The 21,503-nt window shown below is 43.1% G+C and overlaps 1 pseudogene; it reads right to left on the bottom strand.

The window, feature by feature from the left end:
* Nucleotides 1-5,093, bottom strand: part of LOC110297470 (V-type proton ATPase catalytic subunit A pseudogene) — a 28,206-nt pseudogene extending 23,113 nt beyond the window's left edge.
* Between the last annotated feature and the right edge of the window lie 16,410 nt (nucleotides 5,094-21,503).

The following is a 21,503-nucleotide window of genomic DNA, read 5'->3' on the forward strand; positions in this document are numbered from 1 at the left end:
TATTTGGAATTAGTAGGAGGGACCAGGTAGGTAGAGATTGTTGCAGGGTTAGCATAGGGTTGATGAGGCTATGGAACTTGTGTGGCCATTGCAGCCTGGCTTGCCTACTCCAGCTGCCATTTCAGGAAATGCATATAGAATTATTATGGATTTGGAGGATTGTTTTATACTGTTCCTTTGCATCCTGGTGAGTGTGGGAGGTTCGCATTTAGTGAGCTTGCTTGTAATTTTAAAGAACCCATAAAGCTATATCATTGGAAAGTTTTGCCTCATGTAATGGCCTTAGTCCTACATTATGTAAAAAATTTGTTACAGCTTCAATACAAGAAGTTGGGGTTTTGAATCTTTCAGTGTACATTATTGATTATGTGCATTGTATTTTATTAGCTGATTCCTCTCAAGGAGTGCTACTACAAGTCTTTGCTCTTATACAACAAGCTTTGAAATCTTCCATGGATCTAGTGAAGTTTGACTTACCATAATTTCTCAAAGATAACACATAAAGAGAAAGACAGACAGACTAGCAGGCAGGCAGGTAGACACATACACACATGCTCTAGAATGTCAGTAAGCTGTGTGTTCTTTGAGTAAATCTTATAAGCCCTTCTCTAAGTATTTTTTACTTCAAAAACAAAATATTTATTTCAAGTACTGTCTAAGTACTCTGTATATTTATAACTTGATATGAATTTCACAAAGCTTCTGTGTGAAATATAATATCCAGGATCTACAAAAGAGGAAACCCAAGGCTAAATTCAACAACAACAAAAGAGCTGTTAGGAAATGTTAATTGGCTAAAAGCTCATCTTAAGCTTACCACAGGAGAACTTAAACCTCTGTTTGATATTCATAAGAGGCATGCAAATCCTAATTCCTTTCAACAATTAACTGATGAGGAATGAATAGATTTGCAGAAAGTAGATGAAGCTACTAGCCAAAAATAGATACATTATATAAACTATGATCAATTGTTGGCTGTTTGTGTTCTTGCTACTTCTCATGCACCCACAGCAGTTATTTGGCAAAAAAAGACCATTAATGTGAATTCATCTTTCTTCTATTATGAAACTGTTGCTGTATTAATACAGAATCGTAGGTTAGAATCATGAAAATATTTTGCAAAAGAACCTGATGAAATATTTATTCCTTATTCTGAACAGCAATTAAATTGTTTATTGCAGGATAGTGATATTTGGCCTATTGTATGTGCAAACTTTTCAGGGAAAATCGATAATCATTATCCAAAAGACAAGTTGTTACAATTTGCCTCTATATATGTTTTTGTATTTCCTGTAAATTTATGTATGCCACCCATAGGAATGTGCTTACTGTATTTACGGAGAGCTCATGTAATGGGAAGGCAGCATATGTGATTGGATCACATGTTCATTTTCTTGAGTTTCCCCCCACTTCGGCACAAATAATTGAAATATGTGCTGTAGCCTCTGTTTTTGAAATGTTGAAAATTCAAGCTTTTAATTTGTATACTGATAGCCAATATATAGCTCATGGTTTACAATTGCTTGAAACGGTTCCTATTTTAGATATGCTAATTCTTAAATTTGTGATTATTTATGCGAATACAACTCTATTTAAGAGAATGTACTGTTCCTTAACTTTATAGGACATTTAAGAGCTCATCTTGGATTTCCCAGACCCCTTAGTGCCACAGCAGATTTGTATACCAGGCAGGCTATAGGCCTAACACAGGAATAATTGGCCAAACAATCTCATTCTTTATATCATCAAAATAGTAATAGCTTGAGACTATTTGGTATCTCTACAGAATGTGCACATTAAATTGTAAAGACTTGTCCTCAGTGCCCTCAATTTCTTCCTGTACCACATAATGGTGTTAATCCTTGGACTCGTATCTATTCAATTATGGCAAATGGATGTTACTCATATTTCTGATTTTGGAAAATTAAAATATGTACATATGACTATTGACACCTTTTTAGGCTTTCTAGTTGCAACTTCTTTAACAGGAAAAACAACTAAAAATAAAATTAGTCGCTCCCTAAATTGTCTTTCTATGCTGGATGTTCCAAATCAGATTACAACAGATAATGGGACTGGCTATTGCAGTCAAGCATTTGAGACTTTTTGTTGACAGTTTAATATTACCCCTATTACTGGGATTCCCTATAATCCTCAAGGTATCATGGGAATGAGCCCATGGAACTTTAAAACAATATTTTCATAAAATAAAAAAGGGGGAATTATATCACTTTATACTACAAAACTATTTAAATCATGTTCTTATTTTAAATTTGGATGTTCATGGATGTTCAGCTGCTGGGTGTTTTGAGCATCCTCACACTTCCACTACATATGCATCAATGAAATGAAAGGATCCACTTACTGGCATGTGTCATGGTCTCAACCAAGTATATTACTATGGGGAAAAGGCCATGTTTGTGTCATCTATACCTATTATCCTTAGGTTTGGTCTTCTCATTGTGTCCTGGATTTCCTGGATGTTTTGAGTTAGGATCTTTTTGCATTCTGCATTTTCCTTGATTGTTGTGCCCATATGTTCTATGGAATCTTCTGCACCTGAGATTCTCTCTTCCATCTCTTGTATTCTGTTGCTGATGCTCGCATCTATGGTTCCTGATTTCCTTCCTAGGATTTCTACCTCCAGAATTGTCTCCCTTAGGGTTTGGTTTTCTTTATTGTTTCTACTTCCATTTTTAGATCTTGGATAGTTTGGTTCAATTCCATCACCTGTTTGGTTGTGTTTTCCTGTAATTCTTTAAGAGATTTTTGTGCTTCGTCTTTAAGGGCTTCTACCTGTTTAGCTGTGTTCTCCTGTATTTCTTTAAGTGAGTCATTAATGGCCTTCTTAAAATCCTCCACCAGCATCATGAGATAATAATTTTAAATCCAAATCTTGCTTTTTGGGTGTGTTTGGGTATCCAGGATTCACTGTGGTGGGAGTACTAGGTTCTAATGATGCTGGAGTGGTCTTGGTTTCTGTTAATAAGATTCTTACGTTTGCCTTTCACCATCTGGTAATCTCTGGTGTTAGATTTTCTAGCTGTCTCTGGCTTGAGCTTGTTCCTCCAACAGGCCTGTGGCTGTGGTAACTGATTCTGTTAGCCTCTGTCAGCACTCCTGGGAGTCCAACTCTCTCTTGAGTCCCAGTGGTCAGAGCCCTCTCTGCAGGTAAGCTCTCCTCTTGCAGGGAAGGTGCACAGAAGTCTGGAGCTCAGTTCTGCCTCCTGGCAGAAGTTGAAGGCCCAAAGGGACACTGTCCAAAAAGTTCTGTTGCTTCTGCAGCCCATGATCTCTCCTGCATGGACAGGTCTCTGAGAGACCTGGGATACAAGATGGATCCTTGAATTTCATGGAGGAAAGTTTACAGAGAATCTCCCCCAAATCCACCCAGATAATGGACCATGTATCTTATTGTCACTCTGGGCAGTTTTCTCCACAGCTCGGTGGGCCATGTCATAGAATGAAATCATGTTGGACAGCATCCCCACTGTCTTGTAGAATGAACAGAACCTGTCATAATGAGTGTACCCATTTTGTTGTAGAAAGTTATCTTAACTTTCGCTTCCTCCAGAGTGATTCTAGCCATCTCTGCTAAAGAGGCCTTTCCTACAAGCTACACAATTTCTGTCAGATTCTCTTCTTCCTGCAGAATTTTGTTAGCTTTGGTCCTCAGAGAAAAGGAACTCTGTGAAGTGTTTGTCATATACTCATCCAAGGCATGCATGTACTTGCTGTAGCTGATGATCCAGTTGACAGAGGGAAAGTGCTTGCATTGAGCTAACTTCTTATCCAAGCCCCAGAACACCTGAACAATACCCAGAGTTGCAGAAGTGACTGGATCAGAAATATTACCACCAGGTGGAGAAACTGCTCCTACAATGCTGACACTCCCTTCTCTCTCAGGGTTTCTGAGATATTTCACTCTGCCTGCTCGCTCACAGAAAGAAGCCAGCCAGGCACCAAGATATGCAGGGTATTCACTATCTGCAGGCATTTTGGCTAAGCCACCAGAGATTTCTCTGAGGGCCTCAGCCCATATAGAGGTAGAGTCAGCTATCATACTGACGTAGTAACCCATGTCACGGAAATATTCTGATAGTGTGTTTCCAGTGTAGATGGAGGCCTCTCTTGAAACCACAGGCCTGTTGGAGGTATTGGCTACCAGCACTGTCCTCTTCATGATTGACTCTACTTTCCCATCAACTTCCATGGTGAGCTCAGGGAAGTCCTGGAGAACTTCTGACATCTCATTTCCTCTTTCACGTCATCCAGTGTAAATGATGACATCACTGTTGGAGTACTTGGATAGAGACTGGGAAATCACAGTCTTTCCATAGCCAAAAGCACCTGGAAGAGCAGTAGTTGCTCCCTGAACACATGGAAAAGGGGCATGAAGAACTCTGTGGCCAGTAAGCAAGGGATGACTAGCAGGTAGCTTCTCAGTGACAGGCCACACCTGACACACAGGCCATACTTGGGCCATGCTGAACTTCTCCTTCACACCTTCAAACTCAAGCTCCAGGACAACATCAGATGCATCATAATGCCCAGGTGGTGCAATGTAAGTCATGCTTCCTCTGTTATGTGGGGGTAACATGATTTTGTGTTTGGTGAGCTAGTTCCCATTGACAATCCCAAAAATATCTTCACCTGTGATATAACTTCCAACCCATAGGTTTCTGCTGGGTGTAAACTCCCATTTGATATCTCTGCTAAGAGCAGACACATTGACTCCTCTGGAGATGTAGATACTTTGGGTCTGACTGCTGATAATCCGACAGAGGTCTCTGAATACCATCAAAAATGGCTCACATAATGCCGGGACCCAGCTCTACCGAGAGAGGTTTACCAGTGTGGAGTACAGTGTCTCCAACAGAGACACCAGAAGTTTCTTTATACACCTGAATGGTGGCCATGTCACCTTCCAATTGAATAATCTCTCCAACCAGCTTGCTGTGCCCCACTTCTCAGGTACATAGAAGCCCCACCATGTCAAAGGCTGTAACCACAGGCCCTGAGACTCAGTGCACATAACCAAATGTACTTTCTTTATCTTCATCACAGATTTTGGGTAGCTTGGAAAAATCCATTGTGTTAAATTTACCTGTCACACCTCACCTGCCCGGGCTCAAAATAGAGAATCTGTACCTACACGGGATCCAGAAGCTCTGTCATACATTTGTTTCATTTTTATTTATTTTTTTTCCAATTTTTTATTAGATATTTTCTTCATTTACATTTCAAATGCTATCCCAAAAGCCCCCTATAGCCTCCCACCTCCCTGCTCCCTTCCCCACCCACTCCCACTTCTAGGCCCTGGCATTCCCCTGTACTGGGCATATAAAGATTGCAAGACCAAGGGGACTCTCTTCCCAATGATGGCCAACTAGGCCATCTTTTACTACATATGCAGCTAGAGACACGAGCTCTGGGAGTACTGGTTAGTTCATATAGGAGAAGTTATTTTTTATTAGGTATTTATTTCTTTTTTTTTAATTTTTAATTTTTTTTAATTTTTAATATTTTTTATAACATATTTTCCTCAATTACATTTCCAATGCTATCCCAAATGTCCCCCATAGCGCCCCCCACTTCCCTACCCACCCATTCCCATTCTTTTGGCCCTGGTATTCCCCTATATTGGGCACATAAAGTTTGCAAGTCCAATGGGCCTCTCTTTCCAGTGATGGCCGACTAGGCCATCTTTCGATACATATGCAGCTAGAGACAAGAGCTCCGGGGTACTTGTTAGTTCATCATGTTGTTCCAACTATAGGGTTGCAGATCCCTTTAGCTCCTTGGGTACTTTCTCTAGCTTCTCCATTGGGAGCCCTGTAATACATCCAATAGCTGACTGTGAGCATCCACTCCTGTGTTTGCTAGGCCCCTGCATAGTCTCACAAGAGACAGCTATCTTTGGGTCCTTTCAGCAAAATCTTGCTAGTGTATGCAATGGTGTCCGCGTTTAGAAGCTGATTATGGGATGGATCCATGGATACGGCAGTCTCTAGATGGTCCAACCTTTCATCACAGCTCCAAACTGTCTCTGTAACTCCTTCCATGGGTGTTTTGTTCCCAATTCTAAGAAGGGGCATAGTGGCCACACTTTGGTCTTCATTCTTCTTGAGTTTCATGCGTTTAGCAAAATGTATCTTATATCTTGGGTATCCTAAGTTTTGGGCTAATATCCACTTATCAGGAATACATATTGTGTGAGTTCCTTTGTGATTGTGTTACCTCACTCAAGATGATGCCCTCCAGGTCCATCCATTTGGCTAGGAATTTCATAAATTCATTCTTTTTAATAGCTGAGTAGTACTCCATTGTGTAAATGTACCATAATTTCTGTATCCATTCCTCTGTTGAGGGACATCTGGGTTCTTTCCAGCTTCTGACTATTATAAATAGGGCTGCTATGAACATAGTGGAGCATGTGTCCTTCTTACCGGTTGGGACATCTTCTGGATATATGCCCAGGAGAGGTATTGCTGGATCCTCCGGTAGTACTATGTCCAATTTTCTGAGGAACCGCCAGACTGATTTCCAGAGTGGTTGTACAAGCTTGCAATCCCACCAACAATGGAGGAGTGTTCCTCTTTCTCCACATCCTCCCCAGCATCTGCTGTCACCTGAATTTTTGATCTTAGCCATTCTGTCTGGTGTGAGGTGGAATCTCAGGGTTGTTTTGATTTGCATTTCTCTGATGATTAAGGATGTTGAACATTTTTTCAGGTGCTTCTCTGCCATTCAGTATTCCTCAGGTGAGAATTCTTTGTTCAGTTCTGAGCCCCATTTTTTAATGGGGTTATTTGACTTTCTGGAGTCCACCTTCTTGAGTTCTTTATATATATTGGATATTAGTCCCTTATCTGATTTAGGATAGGTGAAGATCCTTTCCCAATCTGTTGGTGGTTTTTTTGTCTTATTGATGGTGTCTTTTGCCTTGCAGAAGCTTTGCAGTTTCATGAGGTCCCACTTGTCAATTCTCGATCTTACAGCACAAGCCATTACTGTTCTATTCAGGAATTTTTCCCCTGTGCCCATATCTTCAAGGCTTTTCCCCAATTTCTCCTCTATAAGTTTCAGTGTCTCTGGTTTTATGTAAAGTTCCTTGATCCACTTAGACTTGACCTTAGTACAAGGAGATAGGAATGGATCGATTCCCATTCTTCTACATGATAACAACCAGTTGTGCCAGCACCATTTGTTGAAAATGCTGTCTTTCTTCCACTGGATGGTTTTAGCTCCCTTGTCGAAGATCAAGTGACCGTAGGTGTGTGGGTTCATATCTGGGTCTTCAATTCTATTCCATTGGTCTATTTGTCTGTCACTATACCAGTACCACGCCATTTTTATCACAATTGCTCTGTAGTAAAGCTTTAGGTCCGGCATGGTGATTCCACCAGAGGTTCTTTTATCCTTGAGAAGAGTTTTTGCTATCCTAGGTTTTTTGTTATTCCAGATGAATTTGCAGATTGCACTTTCTAATTCGTTGAAGAATTGAGTTGGAATTTTGATGGGGATTGCATTGAATCTGTAGATTGCTTTTGGCAAGATAGCCATTTTTACAATGTTGATCCTGCCAATCCATGAGCATGGGAGATCTTTCCATCTTCTGAGATCTTCTATAATTTCTTTCTTCAGAGACTTGAAGTTTTTATTATACAGATCATTCACTTCCTTAGTTAGAGTCATGCCAAGATATTTTATATTATTTGTGACTATTGAGAAGGGTGTTGTTTCCCTAATTTCTTTCTCAGCCTGTTTATTCTTTGTGTAGAGAAAGGCCATTGATTTGTTTGAGTTAATTTTATATCCAGCTACTTCACCGAAGCTGTTTATCAGGTTTAGGAGTTCTCTGGTGGAATTTTTAGGGTCACTTATATATACTATCATATCATCTGCAAAACGTGATATTTTGATTTCATCTTTTCCAATTTGTATCCCTTTGATCTCCTTTTGTTGTCGAATTGCTCTGGCTAGGACTTCAAGTACAATGTTGAATAGGTATGGAGAAAGTGGACAGCCTTGTCTAGTCCCTGATTTTAGAGGGATTGCTTCAAGCTTCTCACCATTTACTTTGATGTTGGCTACTGGTTTGCTGTAGATTGCTTTTATCATGTTTAGGTATGGGCCTTGAATTCCTGATCTTTCCAAGACTTTTATCATGAATGGGTGTTGGATCTTGTCAAATGCTTTTTCCGCATCTAACGAGATGACCATGTGGTTTTTGTCTTTGAGTTTGTTTATATACTGGATTACGTTGATGGATTTCCGTATATTGAACCATCCCTGCATCCCTGGGATGAAACCTACTTGGTCAGGATGGATGATTGTTTTGATGTGTTCTTGGATTCGGTTAGCAAGAACTTTATTGAGGATTTTTCCATCAATATTCATAAGGGATATTGGTCTGAAGTTTTCTATCTTTGTTGGGTCTTTTTGTGGTTTAGGTATCAGAGTAATTGTGGCTTCATAGAATGAGTTGGGTAGAGTACCTTCTGTTTCTATTTTGTGGAATAGTTTGTGAAGAACTGGGATTAGATCTTCTTTGAAGGTCTGATAGAACTCTGCACTAAACCCATCTGGTCCTGGGCTTTTTTTGGTTGGGAGACGATTAATGACTGTTTCTATTTCTTTGGGGGATATAGGGCTGCTTAGATCATTAACCTGATCTTGATTCAACTTTGGTACCTGGTATCTGTCTAGGAACTTCTCCATTTCATCCAGGTTCTCCAGTTTTGTTGAGTATAGCCTTTGGTAGAAGGATCTGATGGTGTTTTGGATGTCTTCAGGATCTGTTGTTATGTCTCCTTTTTCATTTCTGATTTTGTTAATTAGAATGCCTTCCCTGTGCCCTCTAGTGAGTCTGGCTAAGGGTTTATCTATCTTGTTGATTTTCTCAAAGAACCAGCTCCTTGATTGGTTGATTCTTTGAATAGTTCTTCTTGTTTCCACTTGATTGATTTCGCCCCTGAGTTTGATTATTTCCTACCGTCTACTCCTCTTGGGTGAATTTGCTTCCTTTTGTTCTAGTGCTTTTAGGTGTGTTGTCAAGCTGCTAATGTGTGCTCTCTCTAGTTTCTTTTCGGAGGCACTCAGAGCTATGAGTTTTCCTCTTAGAAATGCTTTCATTGCGTCCCATAAGTTTGGGTATGTTGTGACTTCATTTTCATTGAACTCTAAAAAGTCCTTAATTTCTTTCTTTATTCCTTCTTTGACCAAGGTATCATTGAGAAGAGTGTTGTTCAGTTTCCACGTGAATGTTGGCTTTCTATTATTTATTTTGTTATTGAAGATCAGCCTTAGTCCATGGTGATCTGATAGGATGCATGGGACAATTTCAATATTTTGTATCTGTTGAGGCCTGTTTTGTGACCTATTACGTGGTCAATTTTGGAGAAGGTACCATGAGGTGCTGAGAAGAAGGTATATCCTTTTGTTTTAGGGTAAAATGTTCTGTAGATATCTGCCAGATCCATTTGATTCATAACTTATGTTAGTTTCACTGTGTCCCTGTTTAGTTTCTGTTTCCATGATCTGTCCATTGGTGAAAGTGGTGTGTTGAAGTCTCCCACTATTATTGTATGAGGTGCAATGTGTGCTTTGAGATTTACTAAAGTTTCTTTAATGAATGAGGCTGCCTTTGTATTTGGAGCATAGATATTCAGGATTGATAGTTCCTCTTGGAGGATTTTACCTTTGATGAGTATGAAGTGTCCCTCCCTGTCTTTTTTGATGACTTTGGGTTGGAAGTCAATCTTATCAGATATTAGAATGGCTACTCCAGCTTGTTTCATCATACCATTTGCTTGGAAAATTGTTTTCCAGCCTTTCATTCTGAGGTAGTGTCTATCTTTTTCTCTGAGATGAGTTTCCTGTAAGCAGCAAAATGTTGGGTCTTGTTTGTGTAGCCAGTTTGTTAGTCTATGTCTTTTTATCGGGGAGTTGAGTCCATTGATATTAAGAGATATTAAGGAAAAGTAATTGTTGTTTCCTGTTATTTTTGTTGTTAAAATTGGCATTCTGTTCTTGTGGCTGTCTTCTTTTAGGTTTGATGAGGGATTACCTTCTTGTTGTTTCTAGGGCATGGTTCCCGTCCTTGTATTGGTTTTTTTCTGTTATTATCCTTTGAAGGGCTGGATTCCTGGAGAGATAATGTGTGAATTTGGTTTTGTCGTGGAATACTTTGGTTTCTCCATCTATGTTAATTGAGAGTTTGGCTGGGTATAGTAGCCTGGGCTGGAATTTGTGTTCTTTTAGTGTCTGTATAACATCTGTCCAGGATCTTCTGGCTTTCATAGTCTCTGGTGAAAAATCTTGTGTAATTCTGATAGGCTTGCCTTTATATGTTACTTGGCCTTTTTCTCTTACTGCTTTTAGTATTCTATCTTTATTTAGGGCATTTGTTTTTCTGATTATTATGTGTCGGGAGGTATTTCTTTTCTGGTCCAGCCTATTTGGAGTTCTGTAGGCTTCTTGTATGTTCATGGGCATCTCTTTCTTTAGATTTGGGAAGTTTTCTTCTATAGTTTTGTTGAAGATGTTTGCTGGTCCTTTGAGTTGAAAATCTTCATTCTCATCCACTCCTATTATTCGTAGGTTTGGTCTTCTCATTGTGTCCTGTATTTCCTGGATGTTTTGAGTTAGGATCTTTTTGCATTTTCCATTTTCCTTGATTGTTGTGCCGATGTTCTCTATGGAATCTTCTGCACCTGAGATTCTCTCTTCCATCTCTTGTATTCTGTTGCTGATGCTCACATCTATGGTTCCAGATTTCTTTCCTAGGGTTTCTATCTCCAGTGTTGCCTCATTTTGGGTTTTCTTTATTGTGTCTACTTCCCTTTTTAGGTCTAGTATGGTTTTGTTCATTTCCATCATCTGATTGGATGTGTTTTCCTGTTTTTCTTTAAGGACTTGTAACTCTTTAGCCATGTTCTCTTGTAGTTCTTTAAGTGAGTTATTAAAGTCCTTCTTGATGTCCTCTACCATCATCATGAGATATGCTTTTAAATCCAGGTCTAGCTTTTCAAGGTGTGTTAGGGTGCCCTGGACTGAGCGAAGTGGGAGTGCTGGGTTCTGATGATGGTGAGTGGTCTTGTTTTCTGTTAGTAAGATTCTTACGTTTACCTCTCGCCATCTGGTAATCTCTGGAGTTGTTATAGTTGTCTCTGTTCAGAGGTTGTTCTTCTGGTGATTCTGAGTACCGTCTGTCAGCAGACCTGGGAGACAGGCTCTCTCCTCTGAGTTTCAGTGGTTATAGCACTCTCTGCTGACAAGCTTTCCTCTTAAAGGGAAGGTGTACAGATATCTGGTGTTTGGACCTCCTCCTGGCCGAAGAAGAAGGCCGAAAACAGGACCTTTCCCAGATGCTGTGTTGCTTTGGCAGGTCACAGAAGCTGTCAGCTTCTGTGGTGCACACTCTGTGCAGACTAAGTTCCTAAGTTCGGTGGAGTCCTGGATCCAAGATGTGCTCCCTGCTCCTGAGGCAGAGGGCTCCTGTGCAGGGCAGACCACTGTCTTCCAGCTGGGAGGGTGCCTGATGTCTGCAGCCCCAAAAGGGTGCTGCCTCAGCGGCTCTGTGGCTCCCGCCTGTCCCAGAAGCTGTCTGCCTCTGTGGTCCTCACTCTCACCTGTGCAGACTAAGTTCGGTGGAGTCCCGGAGCCAAGATGGCGCTCCCTGCAGGGCGGACCTCTGTCCTCCGGCTGGGAAGGTACCGGATGTCTGCGGCCCCAAAAGGGTGCTGCCTCAGCGGCTCTGTGGCTCCCGCCTGTCCCAGAAGCTGTCTGCCTCTGTGGTCCTCACTCTCACCTGTGCAGACTAAGTTCGGCGGAGTCCCGGAGCCAAGATGGCGCTCCCTGCAGTTGTTTCATTTTTAAATGAGCCATTATTCACAGTGTTCCCTAAGATTACTTAAGTATCTGGTACCCAAGTGACCAAGGACAATGGCCACCATGGCCCCATGAACATGGGTAGCAACCTGGAGCATGATATCTGTCTTGGGCAAGGACAAAGTATAGATAAGGAACTGCCAGCCAATCTCACCTTTCTTAGAAACATGAGGGCAACTTATGAGTCCAAGAGTCCTCTCACACCTCCTTGAATAAAGCCTGACTTTTTCAATGAGGCACCTCAGCCTGGAAGTATCTCTGAAGTTCCCCTCATTCCCATTCTCATCCATGAAAATCTTGCAAAGTGTGCTTTGAGTGTCACCCAAAGCTTTACTACCCTACTGTAACAGTTTTGTGTACTCAGAAAGCACGGAGGGAATGTGCAGCATGTATTCAAGAGGCAGCTTGGGAGTAGATCTGAGGACTGCTGTGGCCATTTCCTCCAGGACACAACACTCCACCCTGCAGGGAAGCTCCCTACACTCGGGAAGTCCTGGAACTGACTAGATCCACTCTACTCTTCCCCAAAGCATGTATAAGGTGTAAGGTCTGCCAAGGAACACAGACCAGTTGAGCTGCCTGGGAGAGACTCAGATCATTATCAATGTCTGAAAGAGCTATACTCCTGACTGTTCAGACTTGCACACGGTGCAGTGTACCCTGGGTTGCCAGCTTTTGAAAGCTGTCACCCTTGCTAGTGTAGGCTGTGGTAACACATGAGTGAAAATGTTGGTTTTGTTAAAAACAGAAATATGTGTTTTTGTTTTAATCCCAGGTGTGAGAGATGGGGCTGCTTCACAGCAGATGACTATGATTAGCCTAGCAGGGGCATGACTTTGCCAGCTGCAGGTAGTTTCTTTGCTAGCTGCATGTGATACTTGGAATTCTGGGAACATTTCAGAAGCTACATAAAGGCCCCAACAGAATGGGCAGTTTGGCCAGTTGCTGGTTGGATAGTGTTGGTTGCTACTTGATGTAGTTTATCTTCAGTCATGAGCAAAAGAGTTGAAAAGAAGAAATTAGATATCCTGAAGGCCAAGATAAAAGTTGTCCTGAGAAACTCAACACCCCTAATCACCAGGAATTAGTCTAACAATATCATTGCCCTCTTTCCCCTCCAACCACTTTCTCTCTCCTACTAAGTGTTAGGGAACTGAAAGGCTGGAAGAAAGAGAGTAGAAAAGGGTGGGAGAAATAAAACTCACCACGTAGCCAAAAGTCAGGTTACAGATACAGCTGTCTGGAGTCACTATGTCCCTGTAAATAACTACTACCTGTGTTCCTGTAAATAACCTTAATAGGGCTATTAGTCCACCAAGTTGGACTATGGTATTATCTTTACTTTGGTCTATTGTCAGTTCCCTATGTAGGGTGAGGAGACATTTGCTCACTTCTCTCCAGGAATGGTGTCACACAACAGGTTCAAAGTGGCAAAAAGGGGTAAACAGCTTGGGGTTTGAGCCAGCTTGGCCTGAGGGCAGAAAGTGAGCCTAGTGGGATGGTGGCTTGAAGACTGTAACCATGGTGGCAGGTTGAGGGTGACAGCAGCCTCAGAGGGTAGAGTCTTTCACTCACTATCCACTTACTAAAGAAATAACACAGACCCCATCCTTTGAAGGAACTCATATTCCAGGGTTGCGAATGGGCCTGTGAAATGGAAACTTAAGGGTTCTTTGGAAAGTCAGTTGTGTTGGATGGTATTTTGCTGGGCAAACACATGAAGGAATGTTTAGCTGAGGCAGACATAGGAGAAAGGATGTTCTGTTAAAACAAACACATGAAAGGACACCTGATGAAGGATTCTCTGCTAACAACACACCTGTATTACTCTGCCTTACACTGTGCAGTTGAGCTGCATTTGTCATGACTTACATAGAGAAAACACACCAAAAAACTTCTGTTAGTGTGCTGCAGTTTCTTGTGGCTTCTGAGGACTTAGGCTGATTGGCAAGGTGATGTCAGCCGAGACAGATGCATGTGCAGAGGCAAGACCCATGAAGAACACATGATGTTTGAAAAGAGTATAAATAGGACTTAATGAACAGTGATGGAGGCTGAGTTTGGCTTGTTTAGAGAGCTAACTGTGCAATGCTTGTTGGTCTCAAGCTTGCTGGTCTCGAGTGTTCGCTGATCTTCCCTTCCCTGAGAGAGGTACTTCTCTTGGCATTCCTCCTGGTCCCTCGTGCTGACTCACTCGAGGCTGAGGCCTAGCTGCCACCACTGCTGATTCAGGTTTGCTATCCCAACTCTACCAAACTAGACTGCTGATATGCCTGTGAAGTGTTTGCAAGTGAATCAAGCTGCCGATGCTGACCTGTGAACTGAACTGCCGATTTCCAGACAACACAGATGGAAGCTGCTCCAAAGACTCTTTCTAAACAGGTCCACTTCCCCCATATCCTTTCTTTTCTACGACCTCTGCTGGGTGGTGGGCTAAAATGGAGGTTAAAGCGTTTAAGAACCATCATTAGAAATAGGCTTTAAAAAAATTAAAGTTACAGACCTGCAGCAATTTGGAAGCAGCCAGCTGGGGACACAGCACAGTGGCAGAGCACTCACCTCCAGCACTACAGCAGAGGTTGCATTTCAATTTATGTGCTAAATGGAGTGACATAGTTCTCTGGGTTCCTAAACAAAATGGGGTGATGTGTGGAAGACTGGGAGAAGCTTTAGATGAAGCAGCTGGGGAAGGACTTTCTGAAATGGCACTGGAACTGAGGCAGGACAGAATTACAGAAACATTGTAGGGACTTGGGGAGGGAAAGACACTCATCACCCTGGAGTCTGACTGAAGCTCCTCACCAGGTAAGAATCAAGAATGCGAGACAGGGCCCAGGGGTTAAGAGTACTTGTTGTTCTTGCTGAGGGCCCAGGATCAATTCCCAGAGCCCACATGGCACTTCACAACTGACTGTAACTCCAGTTTCAGGGAGTATGGTGCCTACTTCTGGCCTCCCAGGTGCCAGGTATACACATGGTACACATAAGTACACATAGACAAAACATTCATACACATAAAATGAAATAAATATATTAGAAATAATTTAGAATAATTGATACTTGCTATGAAAGCCTCCGGCACAGTTAGTCCTCCTACATAGAAGTGTTTTATGTTAAGGGAATAAGCCAGGATATAATGCCAGAGTATGTGTGACCTTGGGTAGGGCCCCCTTCCTTTCCCCAGACACTGCCCCAAAATCTAAATCACATCAGCTAACTCTGTTTACAGTAAAGCTAGCCCACTGTTCTGTATCCTTGTGAGCCAGATTTTCACCTGATGGACTGTAATACTGTCAGGGACCCCTCAGGAAGCACTCAGTTATCTCATTTAGATTTCTTAGCAAGCCTTTGATAATAGTAACTTCAATCCCATGAAAATCCTATATGACCTTTTGTAAAAAACAATGAATGACATTAGATAGATAGATAGACACAGACAGAGAAACAGACACACACACACAATCTATATCCATGCTTTCTAATATATCTGATCTTTTTTAGGGCCCCTCCAGACCTTAAACCTCTATTAAGATGTTTTCATTAAAACCCTAGCTCTGCTTCAAAACAGGTTAACCCTGAAATTCTTTTCAGCATTCAAGTTGTGAGTCCTGGGTTAGCATAAGTATGAAGTCCCTAAAAATCTCTAAGGGAACTTCTCAGACTACTGTGGGTGACAGCAGGGGAGCTGTGCCTTCTTTGTCTGTACCCTCAAAATGCTGACAGAGCAAGAGTGGAATGATCCAATCCTGCAAGCCAAGTGAGGAAAAGTGAGGTTGTCAAGCCCTGGATGCCCAAGAAGGGTCAGCAGTTAAAGTGCATGGCAGGTAACTGAGTGTTCAGAGCCCCCAAATCCATGGAAATTCTGGGTGAGCCTAAGGAGCTGTCTGAGTCCAACTTCAAAAGGAGAAAACAGGAGAGCCCAGAGCAAGCTAGCTAGCAAGACTGGCCATATCCACAAGTTCTGGGTTTGATTGAGAGATCATGGAAGAGTGCTGAAAAATGACTCTAGATATCAAACGTGGGCTTGCATATGCGTGCCTACAAAAGTGTACCAGCTCTCACACATGTACCAGCACACATTGCACAAGTGCACAAGCACGTACACACACACACACACCAGGAAAAATTAGTCTTAAAAGTGAACAGGCCCATGCTGCTGGTAGTGAACAGCTTAGCATGCTGGAGAGTAATTGGGTCCGCTGTGTATGTGCACTCCAAAAGCACAGTCATTAACAAATATTTTTAATTTATTTTGCAGTACAGGACTAAAAATTAAAATGTGTTAACAGAAAAACAGATTCATCACTGTTCAGGAACAAGCCAAACACGCTGTGAAGACAAACCCAATCCCTTTTTTCCTGTCAGCAAAGGGGCTTTCTACTTCTAGCAATGCAGAGCTACCTCAGACATCTAGACTCAGAAACCTCCAGGCTACAGGGAAGCAAGCGAAGGTCCGAGGAACCAGATTAGCCCACCGGGGGCCGCCCACAGTGATGCTGTCTGGATCCTACTGAGCACAAGACCCAAGCCACGGGCATACTGGGTCAGTTCTCTCAGGAGGAAATTATAACGGACACCCCAATACAGATCTGGGGAGGGAGGCCAAGAGCGGAAAAGAGTGGGGACCAAGGTTAGAGCCCGACACAGGAGCCTCCTGAGGAACCTACCGTTTCCAGATCCCAGGACACTAACTCAGGAAGAGTTAGAGTTCCAGAACCCAAGAGCCCCACGCCCACCCCCATCAGATGGCCCGAGAGAGGGGAACCTCCTCGCACCAATGCAGGCGTCGCTATGGGAACCACTGATGCTGAGGCCCCAAAAAGTGTGCGGCGGGGGGCGCTGCTAGGCCGCGAAGGAGAGCACGGCTTGCTCGGAAGGTGGGAGTGGGCCCTCTGTCCTCCGGGTCCTTCTCGTTCGCTACCCTCGACTCACAGGACCCTGTTTCTGCCCAGTGCGGTGAACCATTGGTTGGGAAGACTGGTCTGAGATTCAAGAATGACGGACGTAACGTCGGAAGTCCCGCCCCTGAAGTTTCCCAGGAACGCCCACTACGCGGAGCGTCATTTCCCAGCTTGCGGCTCTGCCTTCTGGGAAATGCAGTTTTTTCTTTTGTTTCGGTTCGGTTTGGTTCAGTTCGGTTAGGTTCGGTTTTTTGGTTTGGTTTGGTTTGGTTTGGTTTGGTTTGGTTTGGTTTGGTTTGGTTTGGTTTGGTTTGGTTCGGTTCGGTTCGGTTCGGTTCGGTTCGGTTCAGTTTGGTTTTTCGAGACAGAGTTTCCCTGTGTAGTCCTGGCTGACCTGGAACTCACTCTGTAGACCAGGCTGGCCTCAAGCTCATAGAGATCGACCTACCTCTGCCTGCTGAGTGAGGTTAACAGTGTGAGCCAACATCGCCTGATGAGTTTTGGGGGGGTTTTGGTCTTTTTTGAATTTGGTTTATTATTAATGTTGTTGTTGTTTGGTTTGTTGTTAATGTTGTTGTTGTTGTTGTTGTTGTTGTTGTTGTTGTTGTTGTTTTGTTGTTGCTGTTGTTGTTGTTGTCGTTGTGTCTAAATCCCAGCGGCACCCAAAGCACACTTCGTGTACTCTGTAAAACAGTGTACTTTTGTAAAACATATCTGTAGAAGGGACGTTCCTGTCACTTGATAGTCTTCTCTCTCGCTATCCTTAGACTGTCTCCCTCTGTCTTTTACCAAGTCCTAAAACACCCCTCCCCCTTTTTGAACAATACCAATGACCTCATTTAAACTTGAAAACTCTGTGTAAAGACCATCCACAAAAAATGACCATGTAACCTATGTTTTAGGGGAAAATAGTTTAATACATAACACCTTTGATCATTCCTTTTGGTAACGATAGACATAGCTATTTGGGTCCACACTAGCTCGCCTGAATGTGCTTGATTCCAATACTTTATCCATTTAGGGTCTTTGGACCACAGCTATCTGATCAGGCTTTCCACACACAGATAGTACAAGTATTAAGAATACTTTAAGGAGCCTGTAGAGATGTTCCAGGGACAATTTCCAAAGTGGCTTGAACTTCTGAAGAGTCTGAGGTAATGGTGGCTTTTGGCAAATCTAGGTCAAGCAACTTCCATCTTTGAAGGAGCCAACCCCACTGGGGAAATATTTGTGTCTCAGGAGAAAAATGCCTCTACGGTGGGCTTAGTAAACAGCAGCACAGTATATGGGATACCTCTGTAACCTGCTTAGACCTTCATGAAGACTGCAGGTGCAGCAGCATCCACCCACTCATTTTCCTCTAGTATGAGAAGCAGGATCCAGCAGCTAAGCAAAAGCATTTTTCTAGCTGGGCGGCGGTAGAGCACATGCCTTTAAATCCCGGTATTGGAGAGGCATAGGCAGGCAGATCTCTGAATTTGAGGACAGCCTGGTCTACAGAGTGAGTCCTAGGACAGACAGGGCTACACAGTGAAATCCTGTCTCAAACAAACCAAAACAGCATTTTTCTAGAAACAGCAGCAAGTGCTCACAGTCCACCTTGACAGAGGCTAGGCTCCTCCGGTTCCAGCCAAGCAGCCTCCTACTGGTTGTCTTAGAGTGAGTTGGAAGGCAGTATCTCTAGGTGTCTGTCTTAGTTAGGGTTTTACTGCTATGAGCAGACACCATGACCAAGGCAAGTCTTATTTAAAAACATTTAATTGAGGCTGGCTTACAGGTTCAGAGGTTCGGTCCATTATCATCAAAGTGGGAGCACAGCAGCATCCAAGCAGGCATGGCACAGGCAGATCTAAGAGTTCTATGTCTTCATCCAAAGGCTGCTTGTGGAAGATTGACTTCCAGGCACCTAGGGTGAGAGTGTTAAGCCCACACCCACAGTGACACACCCACTCCAACCAGGTCACAGCTCCAAATGGTGACACTCTCTGGTCCAAGGATATACAGACCATTACAGTGTCTTTATGTGTGTTTCAGGGTAAGAGTCTGAAAGAGGCACATCAGAGGTAAGTTTATCATTTCCATTATGGAGAGGAGAGAAAACCGTGAGTACCACTTTGTTCTGCTGTGGTTTTAGCTGCCAGCCAGAAGTGTATAAACACAGATCTTTTTGGATGTGGACAAAATGTCTTGAAATTGTGTCAATGGCTGTGCATGCATACACTAATATCCGGTAAGTACTGTGGGGGGGGGGGTGTTGTTCGTTTTGTTTTTGTGAATTGTAGAGAGCATGAATTATAATTCCACAAAGCTGTTGCAAAAATTGATAGATATATGAAGTGGAAATGTAAGTGTTCTTTGGAAAGTCAGTTGTGTTGGATGGTATTTTGCTGGGGCAAACACATGAAGGGGTGTTTTGCTGAAGCAGATACAGGTGAAAGGTTAAGGCATACTCATGAAGGAACATTTTGCTGAAGCAAACACAAGAGAAAGAATGTTCTGCTAAAGCAAGCACATGAAAGGACATGTGATGAAGGATTCTCTGCTAATGACACGCATGTATTGGTCTGCCTTACATTGTGTAGTTACATTCCATTTCTCAGGAGAGAAAGGCACCATGAAAAACTTCTGGTGGTATGCTGAGGCTTCTTGTTGCTTCTGCAGACTCTGGCTGGTTGGCAGAGTGATATCAGCTGAGACAGACACACATGCTGAGGCAAGACCCCTGGAGGACATGTAATGTTTGGAGGGAGTATAAATAGAACTCAACTCTACTGACAGTGATGGAGGTTGAGCTTGGCTTGCTTATAGAACTAGCTGTGCAATGCTTGTGGGTCTCCTGTCTTCACTGATCTTTGATTTGCTGAGAGAGGCACAGCAAAGAACTTCTCCTAGTGTCCCTCTGGGTCCCTCCTGATGATCAAGCTGAGGCTGAGGCCTGGCTGTCTCTACTAGGTCATGCCACCACCGCTGCTAACCTGACTGTATATATCCATGAAGTGTTTAAGTGGATCAAATTGCCGCTAGTAACCTGTGAACTGAACTGCCGATTCCCAGACAACACAGACAGGAGTTGCTCCAAAGAACCTTTCTAAACAGGTCCACTTCTGTGGAGAGCCGTGAGCAATTGCCATTACAAGATGGCGCTGGCTTCCGCTGTGCCTAACTAGTAAACAAGCCTTGTGCGCAGGTGCGAGAGTGAATTCACGCCAAGTCACTGCCCATCTCGGGGCGTAGTAATGAGGTGATGGGCGAGCAACAAATCAGGTGCTGACATGCCACGCTGAGGGCTATATAAGCAGCACCATTTTCCGGGTTCTGGGTCTTCCCTCCTGAAGAAGCAATAAAGCTTTTGCTGCAGAAGAATCCGGTCGTCCAAGTGTGTTCTTGCCAGTGAGAACAATAGCTCAGGACACACTTCCCCCCATATTTTTTTCTTTTCACCAGCTCTGGTGGGTGGTGGGCTAAAAGGGAGGTTAACATGTTTAAGAATCATCACTAAAAGTAAACTTTGAAGAATTAAAATAATAGATATAGTTCATTGTGCATAACAATTAGGAAGTAAATCTATATTGTTATCTCAAATAACGGAGCAAATTATTGAAATTTAGCATCCTTGAAACTGGATAGATGGCTCAGTGAGTCAAGCACTTGCTTTGCAAGCATGGGTTCCTAAGGTCAGATCCCCAGTACCCACATAAGAAGTGCTTGTCTAGCATGTGCAAGCTCTGGACCCCTCTCCCAGCACAAGCCTAAAATTCAGCACTGGAAGGCAGAGAGGCAGGAAGATCCTGCGACCTCACTGGCCAACTAGTCTGCCCAGTCAGGGTCCATGACAAACACAGTCTCAAAAAAAAAGTGATATGGAAAATGACAGATGATACCCATTGCAAACCTGCTTTACACATGGCATACACATGGCTTGGGCATAGACATGCACACATACACACATAGTGCACACACAAGACACATACAGAGCACACATGCATGTGTGCACACACATGCACACACACACAAGCACACATGCACACACAAGACACACACAGAGCACACATGCACTCACACAGAGGCATGCACATGCCAGCACACATGCACACACGCATGCACACACACACACACACACACACATATCAGGCCCCCATAGGCCATAGTTTGCTGACCCTATTATAAAATGTTGCTGAAAGAAAAGTTAAAAAAAAAAAAAAACTAAAGTTATGGTGATGGAAAACAGGCCAGGGTGATGCAGGGAATCCCCATCTGTTGGATTAGACAATCTGGGTCAAATCTCAGCTGAGACTAGCCTCCAACCTAGGAGAAACTAAGGAACTCTTGTTGAACTCTTTGTTATGAGAAATGTGGGGCTAGGGCATAGTCTGTGGGAAGAAAACCGCTCCCTATCCCAAGCAGGCAGGTAACAAGGAGCCTGCGGATCTGAATAATCTCCAAGTGATGTGAGGCTCAACTGACTACACGGGAACCACACCCTGCACCTGCAAGACTTGGCCAAGCTGTTGGATCTCAGTGTTTGCTTCTGCTTGTTTCCTGTTCCGGTTCTAGTTCCATGTCCTACTCTGGGCTCCTGAGCTCTGTCTGTACTGTTCCAACTGTGCCAAGGCTGAGGAGCTCCCCGCCAAGAGTACCGCTCTGAGATTCCCACTCACCCGAGTGTCTGAAGCACACAAATAGCTCACCAGCGTTTCTTCCAGCAGA

The sequence above is a fragment of the Mus caroli genome, unplaced genomic scaffold (genome assembly GCF_978045245.1).
Source record: "Mus caroli unplaced genomic scaffold, Mus_caroli_1 scaffold_8, whole genome shotgun sequence".
NCBI classification, from domain to species: Eukaryota; Metazoa; Chordata; class Mammalia; order Rodentia; family Muridae; genus Mus; species Mus caroli.